The 22558-nt window shown below is 47.8% G+C and overlaps 1 protein-coding gene across 1 annotated transcript in view; it reads right to left on the bottom strand.

The window, feature by feature from the left end:
• Positions 1-659, bottom strand: part of MAVS (mitochondrial antiviral signaling protein) — a 34016-nt gene extending 33357 nt beyond the window's left edge. The window contains exon 1 of the mRNA XM_069745147.1: positions 535-659. The gene's annotated coding sequence lies outside the window, so the exon portion shown is untranslated. The remainder of the gene's footprint in view (positions 1-534) is intronic.
• Positions 660-22558: the final 21899 nt, after the last annotated feature.

Genomic DNA, 22558 nt, shown 5'->3' with positions numbered 1-22558 from the left:
TATGATGGAGGGACAGAGACCCTGACTCCAGCGATGGATCACTTACTGGGCTGCTTGCGGCAGCTTTGATGCAATCAGTTTTCCCTGCTGCAGATCTAGCACTTCTCCAATGCGGAGCTCTGTATGACCCCAACCAAACCACTGATTGGCTACTTTCCATGTACACTGTGCATAGGCAGAAAGCAGTCAGTGGTGGGGACAGGGTTATATACAGATCATGATTATGGACAACTAACTGGGAGACCTCTAGTGATAATCTCCTGCTAATTAAACTTACTATCAAAACTACGGCAAGCAGCCCAGTAAGTGATGACTTTAGTCTGTACAATATTCTGCACTCAGATTAGGTGGCAAAAACCTGGTGACGGATTCCCTCTCAGGACGGAGATAACTATCCTGACACAAGGTCACAGCACCGCATACATTTACAGCAAATACATTAGAGCCGGAGCCCTGTAAGAGGCCGCAGCGCACAACGTGCTGCACATACGGGACGAGCACCGCGACTATGCACAATGGAACGCCGCCACCTACGTGTCTGTCTGCCGCTGTCCAGTCTCAGCGCCGGCTCCTTCCTGCTTTCACTTTTGTCTGATACTTCCCGGAGCAATTACAGGAGACATCACAGAACGCAGCACCGACACCGGCCCGGCCCCCCCGCATCATACAGGAGGCGCTCCGTGTCTGGCAGCTTCTCATTGGCCATCACTCCCTGCAACTACTTCCCTTTATACATTACAATGTAGCAGAGCTGATCATGACACTGCAGAAATAGTGTCATATGAGAGGAAAGCAGAATAGCGAGTGCAGCTCTGGACTATAATATAGCATGTAACCCAGGATCAGTAATGTAATGTATGTACACAGTGACTGCACCAGCAGAATAGTGAGTGCAGCTCTGGGGTATAATACAGGATGTAACTCAGGATCAGTAATGTAATGTATGTACACAGTGACTGCACCAGCAGAATAGTGAGTGCAGCTCTGGAGTATAATACAGGCTGTAACTCAGGATCAGTAATGTAATGTATGTACACAGTGACTGCACCAGCAGAATAGTGAGTGCAGCTCTGGAGTATAATACAGGAGGTAACTCAGGATCAGTAATGTAATGTATGTACACTGACTGCACCAGCAGAATAGTGAGTGCAGCTCTGGAGTATAATACAGGAGGTAACTCAGGATCAGTAATGTAATGTATGTACACTGACTGCACCAGCAGAATAGTGAGTGCAGCTCTGGGGTATAATATAGCATGTAACTCAGGATCAGTAATGTAATGTGTGTACACAGTGACTGCACCAGTAGAATAGTGAGTGCAGCTCTGGGGTATAATACAGGATGTAACCCAGGATCAGTAATGTAATGTATGTACACAGTGACTGCACCAGCAGAATGGTGAGTGCAGCTCTGGGGTATAATACAGGATGTAACTCAGGATCAGTAATGTAATGTATGTACACAGTGACTGCACCAGCAGAATAGTGAGTGCAGCTCTGGAGTATAATACAGGCTGTAACTCAGGATCAGTAATGTAATGTATGTACACAGTGACTGCACCAGCAGAATAGTGAGTGCAGCTCTGGAGTATAATACAGGAGGTAACTCAGGATCAGTAATGTAATGTATGTACACTGACTGCACCAGCAGAATAGTGAGTGCAGCTCTGGAGTATAATACAGGAGGTAACTCAGGATCAGTAATGTAATGTATGTACACTGACTGCACCAGCAGAATAGTGAGTGCAGCTCTGGGGTATAATATAGCATGTAACTCAGGATCAGTAATGTAATGTGTGTACACAGTGACTGCACCAGTAGAATAGTGAGTGCAGCTCTGGGGTATAATACAGGATGTAACTCAGGATCAGTAATGTAATGTATGTACACAGTGACTGCACCAGCAGAATAGTGAGTGCAGCTCTGGAGTATAATACAGGCTGTAACTCAGGATCAGTAATGTAATGTATGTACACAGTGACTGCACCAGCAGAATAGTGAGTGCAGCTCTGGAGTATAATACAGGCTGTAACTCAGGATCAGTAATGTAATGTATGTACACAGTGACTGCACCAGCAGAATAGTGAGTGCAGCTCTGGAGTATAATACAGGATATAACTCCGGATCAGTAATGTAATGTATGTACACAGTGACTGCACCAGCAGAATAGTGAGTGCAGCTCTGGAGTATAATACAGGATATAACTCCGGATCAGTTCAGCAGCTTTGGGCACGTGAATGATGGATGTCGTCTCTGCAGTATCGGTGGGGATGATCAGCACTTGCACCATAACTTGCACCTTTTCTTTATCCTCTAATCTATGACCTCTAAACTGATAGTACAGACAATTGGTAGTAAAGGTGGACACTGTGGCAGCCAGTGATGGGACGGGAGGGTCGTGTTTGGGGAACAGCTCACAGCCGACCTCTGTATAGGTTACCCCGTGGGGTTGTACGTGGCTCCGGTGGTGGACGCTGCCGTCTGCCAGTAGCCACAATGTATTTATAGGAGAGATTTACCAGTGAAAGCCGAACCGAGCAGATCTTATTCCGTCCTGCCGGTATAAACAGGCCGGCGCATTACTGTACCTGGCCTCTGCCCGACCCTGGGACATGTCTGCAGTCTGTCTGTCCCACCAAGGACAACATCTGCGAGGAGTTTGTATGTTCTCCCCGTGTTTGCGTGGGTTTCCTCCGGGCACTCCGGTTTCCTCCCACATTCCAAAGACATACTGATAGGGAATCTACATTGTGAGCCCCATTGGGGACAGCGACGATAATGTCTGAAAACTGTAAGGCTGTGTGCACACATTTTTTTGCTATAAAAACGCATACATTATGCATCCCATCATTTAGAATGCATTCCACAATTTTTGTGCACATGATGTGTTTTCTGCGAAAAAAAAATATCGCATGGCGGTAAGAAACGCAGCACGTTCATTAATTTTGCAGATTTTTCACGCTATTTAATGCATTGGGAAGCTCTGGAAAAAAAAGCAAAAAAAACCGCATGTGGATTTCTTGCAGAAAATGTCGTTTTGCTCAGGAAATTTCTGCAAGAAATCCTGAACGTGTGCACATAGCCTTAAGCACTACGGAATATGTGAGCGCTATATAAAAATAAAGATTTTTTTTTTAATTAGTTTTATCATTATCATCTAGGCTGGTCGTATATACACAATATGGACAGAGAATTCACTGAGGCCGGCACCTAAATGTGTCTGTACTGTATACCTTCCAACAAAGTCATAGAAAGCACACGTCAGTCAGCAGGAATTCTATAGCGCTCGTGTGGCGGAGCTGGGCCGTTCCGCTGCACCTCACTCAGAAGAGGGCGCCGTCATTGTGGGTGTAACTACATCATAGCAGTCCGAGCTTCACCATAAAGCCCTACATGTAGGTGGACCAGGCCCACTGGTACTGCTCACCCAAACCAGGCCCCCCATAACAGCTCATCACAGGCAGCGTGTGAGCGCGGGGGAGAGAGCGGTGCAGCGTGTGAGCGCGGGGGAGAGAGCGGCGCAGCGTGCGAGCGTGGGGGAGAGAACGGCGCAGCGTGCGAGCGCGGGGGAGAGAGTGGCGCAGCGTGTCAGCGCAGGGGAGAGAGCGGCGCAGCGTGTCAGCGCAGGGGAGAGAGCGGCGCAGCATGCAAGCGCAGGGGAGAGAGCGGCGCAGCGTGTGAGCGCAGGGGAGAGAGCGGCGCGTGTGAGCGCAGGGGAGAGAGCGGCGCAGCGTGTGAGCGCAGGGGAGAGAGCGGCGCAGCATGCGAGCGCAGGGGAGAGAGCGGCGTAGCGTGCGGGGGGAGAGCGGCGCAGCGTGCGAGCGCGGGGGAGAAAGCGACGCGTGCGAGCACGGGGGAGAGCGGCGCAGCGTGCGAGCGGGGGAGAGTGACGCAGCTTGTGAGCGTGGGGGAAAGAGCGGCGCAGCGTGTGAGCGCGGGGGAGAGAGCGGCGCAGCGTGTGAGCGCGGGGGAGAGAGCGGCGCAGCATGCGAGCGCAGGGGATAGAGCGGCGTAGCGTGCGGGGGAGAGAGCGGCGCAGCGTGCGAGCGCGGGGGAGAGAGCGACGCAACTTGTGAGCGTGGGGGAGAGAGCGGCGCAGCGTGTGAGCGTGGGGGAGAGAGCGGCGCAGCGTGTGAGCGCGGGGGAGAGAGCGGCGCAGCGTGTGAGCGACGGGGAGAGCGCGGGGGAGAGAGCGGCGCAGCGAGCGTGGGGAGAGAACAGCGCAGTGTGTGGGCGCAGCCATAGGAGAAAGAACTATGATATGCCATGCACTTCCATAGCTCCCACCCTAGATGTTCCCCCATCGTTTCTACACAGTCCCAATTTCCCACTGCACTCACTTTAGCAAAACTAAATGTGCATTTGTTGCTGCCAATAAAGCTTCTTTGAATTTGAAAGCTGATATTAGATAGACGATAAATACAGGTCCTTCTCAAAAAATTAGCATATAGTGTTAAATTTCATTATTTACCATAATGTAATGATTACAATTAAACTTTCATATATTATAGATTCATTATCCACCAACTGAAATTTGTCAGGTCTTTTATTGTTTTAATACTGATGATTTTGGCATACAACTCCTGATAACCCAAAAAACCTGTCTCAATAAATTAGCATATTTCACCCATCCAATCAAATAAAAGTGTTTTTTAATAACAAACAAAAAAACCAACAAATAATAATGTTCAGTTATGCACTCAATACTTGGTCGGGAATCCTTTGGCAGAAATGACTGCTTCAATGCGGCGTGGCATGGAGGCAATCAGCCTGTGACACTGCTGAGATGTTATGGAGGCCCAGGATGCTTCAATAGGGGCCTTAAGCTCATCCAGAGTGTTGGGTCTTGCGTCTCTCAACTTTCTCTTCACAATATCCCACAGATTCTCTATGGGGTTCAGGTCAGGAGAGTTGGCAGGCCAATTGAGCACAGTAATACCATGGTCAGTAAACCATTTACCAGTGGTTTTGGCACTGTGAGCAGGTGCCAGGTCGTGCTGAAAAATGAAATCTTCATCTCCATAAAGCATTTCAGCCGATGGAAGCATGAAGTGCTCCAAAATCTCCTGATAGCTAGCTGCATTGACCCTGCCCTTGATGAAACACAGTGGACCAACACCAGCAGCTGACATGGCACCCCACACCATCACTGACTGTGGGTACTTCACACTGGACTTCAGGCATTTTGGCATTTCCTTCTCCCCAGTCTTCCTCCAGACTCTGGCACCTTGATTTCCGAATGACATGCAAAATTTGCTTTCATCAGAAAAAAGTACTTGGGACCACTTAGCAACAGTCCAGTGCTGCTTCTCTGTAGCCCAGGTCAGGCGTCTCTGCCGCTGTTTATGGTTCAAAAGTGGCTTTACCTGGGGAATGCGGCACCTGTAGCCCATTTCCTGCACACGCCTGTGCACGGTGGCTCTGGATGTTTCCACACCAGACTCAGTCCACTGCTTCCTCAGGTTCCCCAAGGTCTGGAATCTGTCCTTCTCCACAATCTTCCTCAGGGTCCGGTCTCCTCTTCTCGTTGTACAGCGTTTTCTGCCACATTGTTTCCTTCCAACAGACTTACCATTGAGGTGCCTTGATACAGCACTCTGGGAACAGCCTATTTGTTGAGAAATTTCTTTCTGGGTCTTACCCTCTTGCTTGAGGGTGTCAATGATGGCCTTCTTGACATCTGTCAGGTCGCTAGTCTTACCCATGATGGGGGTTTTGAGTAATGAACCAGGCAGGGAGTTTATAAAAGCCTCAGGTATCTTTTGCATGTGTTTAGAGTTAATTAGTTGATTCAGAAGATTAGGGTAATAGGTCGTTTAGAGAACCTTTTCTTGATATGCTAATTTATTGAGACAGGTTTTTTGGGTTATCAGGAGTTGTATGCCAAAATCATCAGTATTTAAACAATAAAAGACCTGACAAATTTCAGTTGGTGGATAATGAATCTATAATATATGAAAGTTTAATTGTAATCATTACATTATGGTAAATAATGAAATTTAACACTATATGCTAATTTTTTGAGAAGGACCTGTATTAGATTTTCTCTATTATTCAGTTTTTGCATTTTTTAAGTTTCTATTTCCCACCACAGACTTCTGTAGACATTTATGCAATTGCGCCAATAAAATGGAAGTGAAACACAGAACACAACATCAGCACAGATTCCTTCTATTCCATTAGTAACGACTTCACATTTAAATTAAAGCATGAACATGGGGGGGCTGTCAGTTCCCACAATCCCCTGGGCACCGCTGGAGCTGTATTAGGCTACGTTCACATTAGCGGTGCGTCGGGCGCCCCTATATTTAACATGGGGGTGCATGGACATGCGTTGTTTTGCGTTTTGTAACGCATGCGTCTTTTTTGGCGCAAGCGTCAGGGCGCAGAGGACACAGCAAGCCAAAAATGGACGCATGCGTCACAAAAACATGCGTTTTTGCATGCGTTGCGTCGCCGACGCAACACACAACAACGCAAATGTGAACGTAGCCTTAGGGACCCCAGACCTAGGAGCTGCGGTGCTCAAAGAGGCATCGTGCGTCCTCCCATGAGCACATTCAGCGCTGTCCGCCCCCTTGTCCCACCAGCGGCACCTACAGATGTCACCGTCATCCACATCACCGCCCCTGATCCCGACGTGTCTGACTGGTTCTCCCTACGTTTATATTCAGATTCCAGGATTATGTAACGTAATAGTTTCCCTTAAAGATCAGGGACAGCAGGGAAGCCATAATTATGGGGTTCAGTATGACCGGTGACGTCAGGTCTCCTCCACCCTCCTGCCATGTAATAGTTCAGGTTTCTCTGGGAGTTTCAGGGAATTTCCCATTTCTTAGAAGTAGGAAGATAACTATAAACTGAGCAAGTGAAAGTGAAAGTCGCCATCTGCGCACAGAACAATGGAAATTCTAAACTGGAGCAAAGCTCGATGTTTGTCCTCACAGGGCTCCTCACCCAGCAGTGTACGACACTAATCCCCTTATGGCTGTTATAACCTGCAGCGACATCTGTCCAGTTGTGTAGTGAGATGTCTGCGGCTCCGATAACCAGTCCTCCACTGCGTGATAAGAGGATCGGTTGATATCGGACTGTAGGTGTCGATATGCAAGAAGAATGGGGGCAAGAAGTGTTCTGCACCTTCTATAAAAAGGAGAGACTAGATCTATAGTCTAGATTAGATCGCAGGTGTAACGGTGTAGGAACCTCAGTACCTGGCCATGCCGTTACTAAAAAGAAATCTCTACACAGACCAGACAAGATCGGACTGTCCACCGGATAACCTGGTATGTACCAAACTCCGGGATGGGGTCCCCAAGCGGCGCACTCAGACAAGTGCTGGGGCCCTGGACAAACAGGGGGGCCCACTCGCCATCCGGGACACCGGCATGCTATGGGACCCGTACGTTGGGGCACCAAGGGCCAGCGCTGGCACCGTCCCCTGCTCCCTCAACTGTTTCAAATACTCCCCTCTCCCCATTCACCCTTTGCTTTGGTCTCTGTCGCCTTCTCATTCTCTCACGCCTCAGCGCAGAGGACGAGATGGACTCACTACAGCACGCTATCTGTGCGAAGCAGTGCAGAGAGTCAGTAGACTGAAGACAGGAGCAGCGGGGGCATTGGGAGAGGTATTTGATTATTTTTCATGTATGGAGCAAAAATATAGGACCAATTATACTGTCTGAAATACTGTGGTGCCCATCATACTGTATAGAGGACCATATGGTGCCCGTAATACTGTATGAAGTATGTGGTGCCCATAATTCTGTATGGAGGACAATGTGGTGCCCATAATTCTGTATGGAGGACTATGTGGTGCCCATAATTCTGTATGGAGGACTATGTGGTGCCCATAATTCTGTATGGAGGACTATGTGGTACCCATAATTCTGTATGGAGGACTATGTGGTGCCGATAATTCTGTATGGAGGACTATGTGGTGCCCATAAGTCTGTATGGAGGACTATGTGGTGCCCATAATTCTGTATGGAGGACTATGTGGTGCCCATAATTCTGTATGGAGGACTATGTGGTGCATGGACGACTATACTGTCCAGTCTAAAATGAAAAGTCTTCAGTCACTTTGTCATTCTGTGTGACTGCAGGCCTTAGAACCCCCCAGGACACGCACTGAGCTGCAAGGATTTGCCAGTTTCTGAGCCATTGTAAAATGTCCAATACATATCACTCCGCATTTGATCCCATCACAGAAGAAGAAGTCTCCAGGCTCCTCTCTTCTTCTTGTTCGGATACATGCTCTACTGACCCCATTTCCTCTCATCTCCTCCAGTCTCTATCCAGTCGTCACTACTCACCTAACTACAGATGTAATGTCATAAGTCAATTCTTAGGCGTTGCACTATCCCTATATTTCTCTGCAGAGCACTGGTGTAGACATGATTCAACCAGTATGTGGTCACTGTTTGGCAGTAACACGAGTCCCAGTATGGGGGCTGAGAATAATTGTCAGTATGGCGGTTTTATCACTACTGTATATACTGGTAATATTTGGTTATGGCCTGGTGATATTTATTGTGGGAACGACGCCTAACAGACAAATATTTGGTGAGTTTTTGATGTCCGATCTCACCCCCTCTGTGCCTCCCAAGTCCTGGCCTCCCACTCGGTGCCCGCGGTCTTCAGCGATGGTCGCCACCAGGTTCTAAAATGGCGGGCGCATGCGCAGTGCGCCCGCCGAATCTGCCGGCCGATTCATTCATTCCCGAGGTACATTTTGATCACAGTGATCAAAATAAAGAAAAATGTAAATAAACCTCCCCCCCCTTTATTACCCCCACAGGTAGGGAAAATAATAAAATATTTATTTTTCCACTAGGGTTAGGGTTGGAATTAGGGCATGTTCACACGGTGCGGATTTAGCTGCGGATCCGCAGCAGTTTTCCATGCGTTGTACAGTACCATGTAAACCTATGGAAAACCAAATCCGCTGTGCCCATGGTGCGGAAAATACAGCGCGGAAACGCTGAGTTGTATTTTCCGCAGCATGTCAACTCTTTGGGTATGTTCACACGTTCAGGATTTCCATCCTTTTTTTTTCAGGACAGTTTTTTTAAAAAACTGCAGCTCTTGGCAGAAAACGCAGGTCCTTTTTTTGTCCTTTTTTGATGCGTTTTTGATGCGTTTTTTGATGCGTTTTTTTATCCTTTTTTTACTGTGTGTTTCCTAGGAAGCTTTTTAGGGCTAAAATGGCTGAAAATACCCTAACCCTACCCCTAACCCTACCCCTACCCCTAACCCTACCCCTAACCCTAACCCTACCCCTAACCCTAACCCTACCCCTAACCCTAACCCTACCCCTAACCCTACCCCTATTCTAACCTTAGTGAAAAAAAAAAAAAAAAATTCTTAATTTTTTTATTGTCCCTACCAATGGGGGTGACAAAGTGGGGGGGGTGTCATTTACTATTTTTTTATTTTGATCACTGAGATAGGTTATATCTCAGTGATCAAAATGCACTTTGGAGCGAATCTGCCGGCCGGCAGATTCGGCGGGCGCACTGCGCATGCGCCCGCCATTTTGCAAGATGGCGGCGCCCAGGGAGAAGACGGCCGGACGGACACCAGGACGCCGGGTAAGTATAAGGGGGGGAGATTAGGGCACGGGGGGGCATCGGAGCACTGGAGGGGGGCATCGGAGCACGGGGGGGGGGCATCGGAGCACGGGGGGGCGGGATCGGAGCACGGGGGGGCAGCCACACTCCGCCCACGCACTTCCGCCCGCTCCCCCGCACTTCCTGCTGCAGCGGTTCTGCACATCAAATCGCAGTAAAACCCGCAGATATATTTTTGATCTGCGGGTTTTACTGCGATTTTGACCTCACAATGGAGGTCTATGGGTGCAGAACCGCTGCGGTTCAGGAAGAAGAATTGACATGCTCCTTCTTTTTTCCGGGAGCTATTCAGCGCGGCTTTTTTTTTACAATTTCCGGACCATGTGCACAGTGTGTCCTGTTTTCCATAGGGTACAGTGTACTGTACCCTGCATGGAAAACAGCTGCGGAACCGCAGCGGCAAAACCGCCGCGGTTCCGCGGTAAAAAACGCACTGTGTGAACATGGCCTTTTGCAGATTCCGCAGCGTTTTAACACCTGCTCCTCAATAGGAATCCGTAGGTGTATAACCACAGGAAATCCGCAGGTAAACTGCAGTGTGCTTTACATGCGGATTTTTCAAAAACGGTGTGGAAAAATCAGCACACAAATCCGCAACGTGGGCACATAGCCTTAGGGTTGGAATTAGAGTTAAAACGAGGGTTTGGGGTGTGTTGGGGTTAGGGTTGTGGTTAGGGTTGGGATTAGGGATGTGTTGGGGTTAGAATTGAGGAGTTTCCACTGTTTAGGCACATCAGGGGGTCCCAAATGCGACATGGCGCCACCATTGATTCCAGCCAATCTTGCGTTCAAAAAGTCAAAGGATGCTCCCTCCCTTCCTAGCCCTGACGTGCGCCCAAACAATGGTTTACCCAAATATGTGGGGCATAAGCGTACTCAGGATAAATTGCAGAACAACGTTGGTGGTCTAATTTCTCCTGTTACCCTTGGGAAAATAAAAAATTGGGGGCTAAAAATTTATTTTTGTGGGAAAAAAAATGATTTTTTATTTTCATGGCTCTACGTTATAAAATTCTGTGAAGCACTTAGGAGTTCAAAGTGCTCACCACACATCTAGATAAGTTCCTTAGGGGGTCCATTTTCCAAAACGGGGGTCACATGTGGGGGGTTTCTACTGTTTAGGCACATCAGGGGCTCTCCAAACGTAACATGACACCCGCAGACCATTCAATCAACGTCTGCATTTCAAAACGTCACTACTTCCCTTCCGAGCCCCGACGTGTGACCAAATAGTGGTTTACCCTCACATATGGGGTATCAGCGTACTCAGGACAAACTGGACAACAACTTTTTGAGTCCAGTTTCACCTGTTACCCTTGTGAAATTCAAAAATTGCTTGTTAAAAAATAATTTGAGGAAAGAAAAATGATTTTTTATTTTCAGGGCTCTGTGTTATAAACTTCTGTGAAGCACTTGGGGGTTCAAAGTGCTCACCACACCTAGATAAGTTCCTTGGTGGGTCTAGTTTCCAAAATGGGGTCACTTGTGGGGAAGCTCCAATGTTTAGGCACACAGGGGCTCTCCAAACGCGACATGGTGTCCGCTAACGATTGGAGCTAATTTTTCATTCAAAAGTCAAATAGCGCTCCTTCCCTTCCGAGCCTTGTCGTGTCCCCAAACAGTGGTTTACCCTCACATGTGAGATATCGGTGTACTCAGGAGAAATTGGCCAACAAATTTTAGGATTCATTTTATCCTGTTGCCCATGTGAAAATGAAAAAAAAAAATTGAGGCTAAAAAAAAAACTTGTGTGGAAAAAAAAAGTACTTTTTCATTTTTACGGATCAATTTGTGAAGCACCTGGGGGATCAAAGTGCTCACTATGCATCTAGATAAGCTCCTTGGGGGTGGGGTCTAGTTTCCAAAATGGGTCACATGTGGGGGAGCTCCAATGTTTAGGCACACAGGGGCACTCTAAACGCGACATGGTGTCCGCTAAAGATTGGAGCCAATTTTTTTCAAAAAGTCAAATGGCGCTCCTTCCCTTTCGAGCCCTATCATGCGCCTAAACAGTGGTTCCTCCCCACATATGGGGTATCGGCGTACTCAGGCCAAATTGTACAATAACTTTCGGGGTCCAGTTTCTCCTTTTACCCTTGGGAAAAAAATTGTTGCTAAAAGTTCATTTTTGTGACTAAAGAGTTAAATGTTCCATTTTTCCTTCCATGTTGCTTCTGCTGCTGTGAAGCACCTGAAGGGTTAATAAACGTCTTGAATGTGGTTTTGAGCACCTTGAGGGGTGCAGTTTTTAGAATGGTGTCACTTTTGGGTATTTTCAGCCATATAGACCCCTCAAACTGACTTCATTTTTTTAGGGCCCACCTCACATTTGGTTTTGTAAATTTTGTTGTAAAAATGAGAAATTGCTGGTCAAATTTTAACCCTTAAACTTCCTAGCAAAGAAAAAAATTTGTTTCCAAAATTGTGCTGATGTAAAAGTAGCCATGTGGGTAATGTTATTTAACTATTTTGTGTCACAACTCTCTGGTTTAACAGAATAAAAATTCAAAGTTTGAAAACTGCAAAATTTTCAAAATTTTCGGAAAATTACCATTTTTTTCACAAATAAACGCAAAAATTATCGACCTAAATTTACCACTAACATGAAGCCCAATATGTCACGAAAAAAAAACCAATCTAGAACCGCTAGGATCCGTTGAAGCGTTCCTGAGTTATCACCTCATAAAGGGACACTGGTCAGAATTGCAAAAAACGGCCAGGTCATCAAGTTCAAAATAGTCTGGGTCATGAAGGGGTTAATATCTCCTGGTATTTGACAAAACTATGTATACAGTCATGTGTGGATGGATGTTTGTTTTCTTACCTGCAGATTTTCTGCATCGGGTACATTTCTGTAGAGACAAACAGGGCCGCCATCAGGGCATAACAGCCATGACTGGCGTATGGGGCTCGGTGGGCAGAGGGGGCCCGCATCGGGCCCCGTCTCATCTGCTCACCGGGCCCCCCCTGCAGGCGCTGCGGCACACTATTGACGTGCGGGCCCGTGCCCGCACATCAATAGTTAACAGCCGCCGCCAGCCAGTCAGAGGCTGGCAGCGGACTTGAGCGGCCGCAGTGCGCAGTCGCACTTCGCCGGCGTTTGACGTCATTGTCAGCCGCCGGCGAGTGCGTCCTTCACCTGCGTCACTGCATGGAGGAAGTGAGCTTCGCCCGCCGCGGGAGTATGGCAAGGTAAGGACTCTTTTTTTTTTTTGAGAGCGGCGATCGGGAGGGGGGGCCTGGGGCGGAATGCTGGACACGCTGGGGCAGAGATGCTGGACACGCTGGGGCAGAGATGCTGGACACGCTGGGGCAGAGATGCTGGACACGCTGGGGCAGAGATGCTGGACACAGGGGCAGAAAGCTGGACACAGGGGCAGTATGCTACACAGTGGCAGAGATGCTGGACACGCTGGGGCAGAGATGCTGGACACGCTGGGGCAGAGATGCTGGACACGCTGGGGCAAAATGGAGATACGGGATATGATGAAGGACATGGGGGAAGGATGGGAGACAGATGGGGAAGAATGGAGACACAGGAGGCATGATTGGAGACAAGTGGCAGGATTGCAGACATGGGGGCATGATTGGAGACACTGGGGGCAGAATTGGAGACAGATCATGCAGGATCATGGGTCAGGATGGGGAGATCATATGGGGCAGAATGGATACTCATGAGGGCAGGATGGGAGAACATATGGCGGACGCCAGGAATGAGATACACGGGGCCAGGATGGGGATTATTATTACCATAGGGACTAATTTAGGGATATTATTACTGCAGTGATGTATTTTATTTTTTGAGGATACGGTTTTAAATGAGGGGGCGGTCCTGTTACTGTGTAGAGTGACACTATGTCGCCTTTTTTTCTTCATGTGGTGTAATGTAGAAGTTGTGAAAAATTAAGTAATGTGTTCTGCAAGCGGAGCTCGAGATAACTGTTATTTCCTGCAGAGACGAGTCCTGGCTGGATGAAGTGATGGCGGTCTGTGCTGGATGAAAGATGAAGGACTTCACCTAGAGACGTCACTGGTGAGTCAGTGTTACCTATACACTGACACTATCCACTGTATACTAAATACAGAGCTCCTGTATATAATGTCACCAGTGATCACTGTATTATCTGTACACAGACACTGCATACTAAAGTACAGATCTCCTGTGAATACTGGTACTTATGGTGATAGTATGGTGCTTTTTTTTTTTTTTTTTTTATTACTGATCAGAATTGTAGTATTCAGTCACTATGTGGTGGTAATATGTGGTCTGGTCATGGTGCGGTGGTATTTGTTCCTTGTATGTGATATTATTCGGTCACTGGTGGTAATATGTGATCTGGACATGGTGTTGCGGTATTTGTTCCTTGGATGTGATATTATTGGTCATTTTAAAAATTGAAAAATAAATACATCTTTATTTTTATATAGCACTAACATATTCCACAGCGCTTTACAGTTTTGCACACATCATCATAAATAAAAATATATCTAAATTGTATTGCATATTTTAACAAATATTTAATAGGTTACAGAAGAGTAGGGCCCAGCCAAAAGTGTCTACCGTGTTATGGTGGCGGCTTAAAAAAAATCTTTTGGCCAAAACAAAAGCGGTCGGCAATATGTGTGATCTGGTGATGGGAACTGTTAATGTGTGATAGGTGAGAAGTGGAGTTTTTCCAAGAGAGAGCGGTGGGACTGTGGACAGTTTGAGGGGTGGAGCATGGAGGCGGGGCTGGGGTGGAGCCTGGGCGGAGTCTCAAGGGCACCCTGAAAATTTTGCCAGTATGGGGCCCCGAAATTTCTAGTGGCAGCCCTGGGGACAAACCACACAATGCTGTGTACTCAAGAGAAATTTTCGTGTTGCAGATTTCAGTTTACGCTGTGTGGAAAAAAAAAAAAAAGTGGCCATGAGATTTCTAAATCCCATCCACTCTGCTGGGATAAGATGCGGTGTTTTTTTGTGCAGCAAAAATACAAGTGATGCCATTGCGCTGCTCGCGTCAGGTCGCTGGTGTTTTGTGCATGCCCCAAACTTTGTTTTTAAGACTGCAGGTTACTGTCAGGTATGTGCACACGTTGCAGATTCTCTGTGGATCCGCAGCGTTTTTTGCGGTGCAGAAATGCTGCAGATCCGCAATTAATTTACAGTACAATGTAAATCAATGAGAAAAAAAAAATGCTGTGCACACTGCAGAAAATCCGCTGCGGTTTAAGAGAAGTAGCATGTCACTTTTGTGAATCTGCAGCATTTTTGTACCCATTCCATTATAGAAAACCGCAGGGGTAAAAAACACAGCAAATCTGCAAGAAAACCGCAGCAAAAACGCACAAAAAAGGCTGCGGAGCCACACAAAAAACGCGACAAATCCACAGGTGCGTTTTCTGCCAGGAGAGGCAGAATCCGCACCAGAAATTCCTAATAGCCTTAGACCTGTGGCCTACAGATTAGCGTGGGCCTGTACCAAAGCAGCTTTTTTCTTACTGAACCCTGTGACAACATAACCTTTAATCTTAATTATGCCAGACGTTCATTTTCAGTAGTCCAGGAAACCTAGGCTATCGTCGGAGCGTTGACTTGAATTTATGTGTTTTTCTTCAGTGGGTCAAGTGCCATAGACTTGTCATGTGAGTCTTAAATTGACTCTCGGAATTGATGAAGGATTGTCGTTTACCTCATATCAGCTCCTACAGTTATTGTGTTACCATCTTTGGAGGACAGGGAAGCAGGGTTATTGAACAATCGGTGTATGCTAATATGCTTTCACCCAGACTGTTGACATGACTTCGGGATCTTTGTTATTACCAATTGTTTCTGTGTGTTTCACAGTTTATCCCATTATAACTATGGATTTTCATGCACGTGATCGCACTTGGCGTGCACAACTTAACGAGGTGTTCCATGATCATACAGAAGGGGGCAATGATGGGCCCAACAGAACTACAGGAGGTTATTGCATGTTTTTTAGGACTTATTGCGCGAAAGAACGCGCATTTGGTGGAACTATGAATTTTTGGATAAGTACATTCAAAAGACCTTATCCCAAGGGGACTCCATATACAGGTCTTTCCTTCATTTCCTATATATGATGAGGATTTTAAGGGTAAATGGGAAGACTTAACCAATACCTGTTCAAAGGGTTTCATGATCCTTCTTAAACAGATGAATCACAAGTCATTGGAGTCTATTGAGACAGAAATTGATGGTTTACAGGTTATTTTACAAAAAGATATGACAGGTGATGCCCTTAAAAAAATTGAATGATGAGGTTGATGCTGAGCTCCAGAAATGGGCTAGCGATATCCAATCCACCAAAGCAAAGAAATTTCAGCGAGACGCTCAGGATAAACAACTCTCCAGAGTTTATAGACGGCAAAATCCATTTGGACGATCTCATGCTAGATCCAGGAACACTTACCAATCCAGGTCTAGATCCACCTCTACACGCTCCAATAGATCTACCTGCGATGATGATGTTATCACTACCTCTCAATTTGGTGGTCCTTCTACCTCAGGGTCCACTAACAAAAGAATGGCCACGAGACAATACACCAAAACACCAGGAGGGAGGACTGCCCAGGTAGGTACACAGGGGGGGGGTTTACAGGTGTTAAACCTCTCTGCACATGTTCTTTCGGAGGATCAGATGGGTGTCCTTAGTAGGGGCATGACCTTCTCTCCTACTCTTTAGATTACTTCGCAGCATTGAAGGACCTCCATTTGTTTTCCCGCAAATTAATCCTTAAGAAGCCTCATACCAGTAGAATTGCCGCTGAGGAGATGAGCGATATCGAAAGGGAGACACTCTGACTTAGAGGACCTGCTTGAAGAACAACATACATCTGATTTAAGTAAGTTCCCGCCTTCCACTCGCCGGAGGTCTACCAGGTTCCCCCCCTTGTTCCTGTCCCCAGCAATAGAAGTCTTTACCAAATTGGTGGGTGAGGATTTCAAAAAAACTATCCTCTCGGCGGACATATGACAATTTGACATCTAGGCAACGTCAAGCCATAAAGCAATTGCAATCTTTGAAAGATGTTGTATTTAAACCGGCGGACAAGGGGGGGAAACGTGGTGGTCTGGCCGTGTGTGAAATATGAGCAGGAAGCTTTCCGTCAGCTCAAGGATTCCAACACATACCTCAGGCTGTCCTCCAATCCCACGGTCCCTTTTTTGCGGGAATTACAAAACATTCTTGTTGGGGCCTTCGAGGGAAATATCACTAAACTGGTATTTGACGGATTGATGGTCAAGTAGGGTCCCAACATTTTATTTGCTACCTAAAGTCCACAAGGATGCTCTCGACCCCCCGAGGCGTCCCATTGTGTCTGGGATCAAAAGGATCTGCGATCCCGTTTGTCAATTTATTGACTATTACCTTAAACCATTGGTTGAGACTCTGCCATCGTATGTGAAAGACGTCCTGTCGAGGGTCGATGGCATCTTTGTGGACCATGATACAATTCTTGTCACAGCCGATGTCGAGTTTGCTGCGACTGGGCTACCTCCCTACTGAGCGCAGACACCGGTAGCCATAAGACCGGGGTTGTGAAGGACTTCACGCCTCACAGCAGAAACCAGCAGGACAGCTGGATAACAAGTCACCAATGCGCCCTTAAAACTGAGGACACAGTAGCGTATAAAGCCTGGGTCGTGATAGACACCATGTAAAAAGCCTTGAGTTACCTGTTGTACGGGTAGTGTCCTACCAACCTGGAGGACAGAACATGAGGACCTTGTGAGAGGCTTAAGGCAGCAAGGGACTACACCACAGCGCTAGAGGGAAGGCTTCTAACCCCACCTGGTAAGGGGGACTCCAAACTCGCCTCCAAGCCGGCCCATACCTGCACCTGTGATCCAGTACCCTATACCAGGGGTGTTAAACTGCATTCCTCAAGGGCTGCAACCAGGTCATGTTTTCAGGATTTCCTTGTACTGCACAGGTGATAATTTAATCACCTACACACATAATTACAGCACCTTGTGCAAAGCTAAGGAAATCTTGAAAACACGCATGGTTTGCGGCCCTCGAGGAATGCAGTTTGACACCCCTGCCCTATACTGTGGCGGTCTGAATCCTTCAGTTAACCAGGTAAAAAGAAATGGAGGACACAGGTTTGCAGTCTCGCTACATCATTCACCATCTTTATACACCGGGAGCCCTGGGGACCCAGCTTCACCTGTAGGAAGCCATACCAGCTCTGCTGCCACAACACTACCTCAGAGGACCCCTTTAAGCAGCGTGGGTCACCTCTGACCAAGAACCACAGGTGGAGTTACGAACACAAACTTTATTCAAACCCCTTTAAAGACCTTTCCCTTTTACTTGGGCGCCCAGGGCCACGGACCAGGTCACCGCCACTGTGACACATCCCTTTAAGTACTGGACCCGGTACCGAGTACCCCACGGCCCTGGCGGGGGATCGAGATACATTTGAGGAAGCCAGGATTGGGACCTTGCAGGCATTTGGTCCTATGGATATGTTTGGAGAAGCCAAGATTGGGACCCACCGGTCACCTTCAGAGAGGCAGGTTGTGAACATCTGGTCACCTGGCTATGTGCCTCAATAGTGTCAGCTTCCTAAGCTTCTTGTTACCCTCTCTGTGGATGCCCCCTTAAAAGCAGAGTGTCACAGGTGGGGGCAGGCGGCCCTGAAAGCTCTGAAGCTGCAGCTGCTCTAATACTGGCGAGCCAGCAGATGAGTGAGACTGTAATTTTGCACCATCTTGGTTATTGTGCTGACCTCTTGTCTCCACAAACTCTAATCTGCGGATGGTACATTATTAGATGATCCGCCATGTTGGCATCAGTTATGGTGGGCGTATGTACAGTGACTATACGTGCTTGCAGTTTTAATGCTTTTTTTTTCCCCCCCACAGTTCAGCAGTGCCATTTGGGGTAGTGTGGGTGCAATCTTCATGAAATCACACGCACTTTGCTTTGTCAATTAAAGGCAGCAGAATTTCTTTAAAAAAAAAACAAAACACCATTTTCGTTACATGTGAACACACCCCAAGTTGGTTAAGAAAAGTGGACCCATTTCTGGAAATCTCCTGCTCACGATGCGTCTAAAAGATGCTAGGGGGTTTTGGTATTTTTACTCTAAGCTATGTAAACCCTAAAAGAAAGCATGTTAAAAAAAAATTTAAAAAAAGCAATAAGCAGTAAAAACTTAAGACAGATCATTTGTGGTTGGCACCTCTGTAATGTCCCTTCCTCTTGGGCCCCACACTATAAATGGTGTCCCCTATTCTGAGACACATTCTAGGCCCCTTCAGTTCTTTGCTAGTACACTTAAAGGGAACCTGTCACCCCGTTTTTTGAGATTGAGCTATAAATACTGTTAAATAGGGCCTGCGCTGTGTGTTACTATAGTGTATGTAGTGTACCCCGATTCCCCACCTATGCTGAGAAATAACTTACCAAAGTCGCCGTTTTCGCCTGTCAATCAGGCTGGTCAGGTCGGGAGGGCGTGTTCACAGCGCTGGTTCTTCCTCAGCTTTACGTTGGTGGCGTAGTGGCGTAGTGGTGAACAAGCAGCGCGCAATCTGCGCTGTCATCCCTTTCGTCGGTGGGGGCGGCCATCTTCCTGGGGCCGCGCGTGCGCAGATCGAGTGCTCTGCTGCACGGGGCTTCAGGAAAATGGCCGCGGGATGCCGCGCGTGCGCATTAGAGATCGCGGCGGCCATTTTCCCAAAGCCGAGTTTGCATCTCGGCTTTGGGAAAATGGCCGCCGCGATCTCTAATGCGCACGCGCGGCATCCCGCGGCCATTTTCCTGAAGCCCCGTGCAGCAGAGCACTCGATCTGCGCACGCGCGGCCCCAGGAAGATGGCCGCCCCCACCGACGAAAGGGATGACAGCGCAGATCGCGCGCTGCTTGTTCACCACTATGCCACCAACGTAAAGCTGAGGAAGAACCAGCGCTGTGAACACGCCCTTCCGACCTGACCAGCCTGATTGACAGGCGAAAACGGCGACTTTGGTAAGTTATTTCTCAGCATAGGTGGGGAATCGGGGTACACTACATACACTATAGTAACACACAGCGCAGGCCCTATTTAACAGTATTTATAGCTCAATCTCAAAAAACGGGGTGACAGGTTCCCTTTAAGCATTGTGTTTTACTGTTAAAGGGAAGGTGCCACCAGTTTTCTTGTAGTTTGTTTTTTGTGCAATTAAGCTTAACCCCTTAGCGACCGCCGATACGCCTTTTAACGGCGGCCGCTAAGGGTACTTAAACCACAGCGCCGTTAATTAACGGCGCTGTGGAAAAAGTGTATAGCGCCCCCCACAGGCCGATTTTCTCCGGGGTCTCGGCTGCCGAGGGTAGCCGAGACCCCAGAGAACATGATTCGGGGGGTTTTTAACCCTCCCCGCATTTGCGATCGCCGGTAATTAACCGTTTACCGGCGATCGCAAAAAAAAAAAAAAAAAGCGATCCCTTTTTAATTTCTCTGTCCTCCGATGTGATCGCACATCGGAGGACAGAGAAAAGGGGTCCCAGGTGGCCCCCCAATACTCACCTAGCTCCCCCGATGCTCCTCGTGTCTCCCGGTGGGCACCGCCATCTTCAAAATGGCGGGCGCATGCGCAGTGTGCCCGCCGGCCGGCACCGGGAGAATCTTTGGGGTCTCGGCTGCCTGGGGTAGCCGAGACCCCAAAGAGCATGATCGGGGGTCGGTTTTAGCGACCCCTGTTTTGCGATCGCCGGTAATTAACTGTTTACCGGCGACCGCAAAAAAAAAAAAAAAAAAGTAAAGTGTAATTCTCTGTCCTCTGATGTGATCGCACATCAGAGGACAGAGAAATAGGGGGATTCGGGGACCCTAGCATACTCACCTAGGTCCCTGGATCCTCTTGCTGCTCCTCCTGGCCGCCGGCAGAAGAACATGGCGGACGCATGCCCAGTGCGCCCGCCATCTGTCTCCATCTGCCGGCCGGCAGGAGAACAGCAGTTAGGGCTAAAATTAGGGTTAGGGGTAGGGTTAGGGTTAGGGGTAGGGTTAGGGGTAGGGTTAGGGGTAGGGTTAGGGGTAGGGTTAGGGGTAGGGTTAGGGTAGGGGTAGGGTTAGGGCTAGGGTTAGGTTAGGGGTAGGGTTACGGCTAGGGTTAGGTTAGGGGTAGGGTTAGGTTAGGGTTAGGGGTAGGGTTAGGTTAGGGGTAGGGTTAGGGGTAGGGTTAGGTTAGGGGTAGGGTTGGGGCTAAATTTAGGGTTAGGGTTGGGGCTAAATTTAGGGTTAGGCTTCTTTCACACTTACGTCGGTACGGGGCCGTCGCAATGCGTCGGCCCGACATACCGACGCACGTTGTGAAAATTGTGCACAACGTGGGCAGCAGCTGTAGTTTTTCAACGCATCCGCTGCCCAATCTATGTCCTGGGGAGGAGGGGCGGAGTTACGGCCACGCATGCGCGGTCAGAAATGGCGGATGCGACGTACAAAAAAACGTTTCATTGAACGTTTTTTTGTGCCGACGCTCCGCCAAAACACAACTGATCCAGTGCACGACGGACGCGACGTGTGGCCATCCGTCACGATCCGTCGGCAATACTATGGGCAAAAAACGCATCCTGCGGGCACATTTGCAGGATCAGTTTCTTGTCCAAAACGACGGATTGCGACGGAATGCCAAACAACGCAAGTGTGAAAGTAGCCTTAGGGCTAGGGTTAGGGTTGGGGCTAAAGTTAGGGCTAGGGTTGGGGCTAAAGTTAGGGTTAGAGCTGGGATTAGGTTTAGGGTTTGGATTAGGGTTGGTATTAGGGTTAGGGTTGGCATTAGGGTTACGCTTGGGATTAGGGTTAGGTTTGGGATTAGGGTTAAGGTTAGGGTTGTGATTAGGGGTGTATTGGGATTAGGGTTAGGGTTGAGATTAGGATTAGGGGTGTGTTGGATTTAGGGTTTTGATTAGGGTTATGGTTAGGGTTGACATTAGGGTTGTTTTGGGGTAAGGGTTGTGATTATGGTTAGGGTTAGTGATTAGGATTATGGATCAGGTTGGGATTAGGGTTAGGGGTTGGAGCTAGAATTGGGGGGTTTCCACTGTTTAGGTACATCAGGGGGTCTCCAAACACGACAGCCAATTTTGCGCTCAAAAAGTCAAATGGTGCTCCCTCCCTTCTGAGCTCTGCCGTGCGCCCAAACAGTGGGTTACCCCCACATATGGGGCATCAGCGTACTCGGGATAAATTGGACAACAACTTCTGGGGTCCAATTTCTCTTGTTACCCTTGTGAAAATAAAAACTTGGGGGCTACAAAATCTTTTTTGTGAAAAAAAAAAATATTTTTTATTTTCACGACTCTGCATTCTAAACTTCTGTGAAGCACTTGGGCATTCAAAGTTCTCACCACACATCTAGATAAGTTCCTTGGGGGGTCTAGTTTCCAAAATGGGGTCACTTGTGGGGGGTTACTACAGTTTAGGTATATCAGGGGCTCTGCAATCGCAACATAATGCCCACAGACCATTCTATCAAAGTCTGCATTCCAAAAAGGCGCTCCTTCCCTTTCGAGCTCTGCCGTGCGCCCAAACAGTGGTTTACCCCCACATATGGCACATCAGCGTACTCGGGATAAATTGGACAACAACTATTGCAGTCCAATTTCTCCTGTTACCCTTGTGAAAATAAAAACTTGGGGGCTACAAAATCTTTTTTGTGAAAAAAAAAATATTTTTTATTTTCACGACTCTGCATTCTAAACTTCTGTGAAGCACTTGGGCATTCAAAGTTCTCACCACACATCTAGATAAGTTCCTTGGGGGGTCTAGTTTCCAAAATGGGGTCACTTGTGGAGGGTTTCTACTGGTTAGGTACATCAGGGGCTCTGCAAATGCAACATAATACCCGCAGACCATTCTATCAAAGTCTGCATTCCAAAACGGCGCTCCTTCCTTCCGAGCTCTGCCGTGCGCCCAAACAGTGGTTTA

Source organism: Ranitomeya imitator, chromosome 1, assembly GCF_032444005.1.
Source record: "Ranitomeya imitator isolate aRanImi1 chromosome 1, aRanImi1.pri, whole genome shotgun sequence".
In the NCBI taxonomy this organism is placed as follows: Eukaryota; Metazoa; Chordata; class Amphibia; order Anura; family Dendrobatidae; genus Ranitomeya; species Ranitomeya imitator.
This window is presented reverse-complemented; position numbering and strand designations above follow the sequence as displayed.